The sequence below is a fragment of the Belonocnema kinseyi genome, chromosome 1, assembly GCF_010883055.1.
Source record: "Belonocnema kinseyi isolate 2016_QV_RU_SX_M_011 chromosome 1, B_treatae_v1, whole genome shotgun sequence".
Taxonomy (NCBI): Eukaryota; Metazoa; Arthropoda; class Insecta; order Hymenoptera; family Cynipidae; genus Belonocnema; species Belonocnema kinseyi.
The window spans coordinates 12,352,329-12,353,760 of NC_046657.1; positions in this window are offsets into that span (position 1 = coordinate 12,352,329).

The following is a 1,432-nucleotide window of genomic DNA, read 5'->3' on the forward strand; positions in this document are numbered from 1 at the left end:
TTATTTACAAAAAAAGTTCTTAGGTTCAAAAAAACATTCAGTGAACCGAAAAAGTGAGGTCGGTAATATAGGTATTTAGCTGTGTTACATGCCCTTAAATTGAAAACTGATCTTTCTTAGTTCAAAATTCATCTATTTGTTTAAAAATTGTTATTTTTCTTTTGAAAATTCAACTGTTTGATTGAGATTTAATGTATTTTTTTGGAATAATCTTCTTTTCGGTAGAAAATTAATTCTTTCAGTTGAAAATTCGACTTTTAGAAAAATTGCAGCCATCTTGTTGAAAATTAATTATTTTTACTTGAAAAGTTAGGAATTTGAAGCGGCATAAATTGAAATTACTTTAGTTCATGGGGTTTAGAGAATATTTCAAGAATTGATTAATTATGTTTTGAGTATTATTTATTTAATTTACCACGCTAAAATATTTAAGAATATCTTCTAATATTAATTAAATTCCGACAAACTGAAAACAACGTTATTTATAATAAACTCGCGAAAAATTATACCTGAAAAATGCTTGAATTGTTGAGGAATTTTTTTCCTGCATTTGAGTAGACGTCCTGAACAAATTCAAGTTAAAAAAAAATGGAAGTATAAACAACTAATTTAAGACCATGCAATAATCGGTAAGTATTACGTGACCTTAAGGATTTCCAAAATTAAGTCCTAAAACTTGAAATTTTCAGTAAATTTAAATTTCAAATTCAATCAACAAAAAATGTAATATCTATTACTTTCTTCCATTTTGAATTTCTGTGTACAATTACTAAAATAAAATATTATTAAAATGGGTAAAGAGATATCGTATAATTTTATAAATATTTGAAAACAAGTTTGAATTTGCAGATAGTTCTAAATTTCCTTCAGGTTTTTAAATTTTCATAATTTATTAAAGTGCTAATTAATTATAAGAAATATTCTGATATTTTTATATTTTCGGAATTTGAAAAACTTATAAATTTAAATTTAAAAAAAAATGTGTTTCAAACACTTAGATTTCGTGACAAGTTTTTGTAGAAGGAAATTGTAGAAAATTTATAATTTGTACGGAACCTATAATTTGGAAGAAATTAATTAAAAATTAATTTTAAACTTTGAATTTTCTCAGGATTATAAATTAAAAAGTTTGTTTTGCAATAACTTAAAAATTTTATTCTAAAACTTCAGATTTTACAGGGAATTGCAAATTTCGTCTGGAACTAGAATTTGTGAAGTTTAATGCTAAGTTAAAATTTCAAGAGATAAGTGTTACATATCCTAAACATTTATATTTTGTATTTAAAAAATTACAACTACCAAAGAAGTTGATCTAAATTTTGGGAATTTTTAAGGAGGCTCAAGATTGGTAAAAAATATTTTTCCTGGGATGTTTTGAAATTTATTTACGTAATGAATATCTTCAGAATGTGTTATACAGAAAATCTAGAAT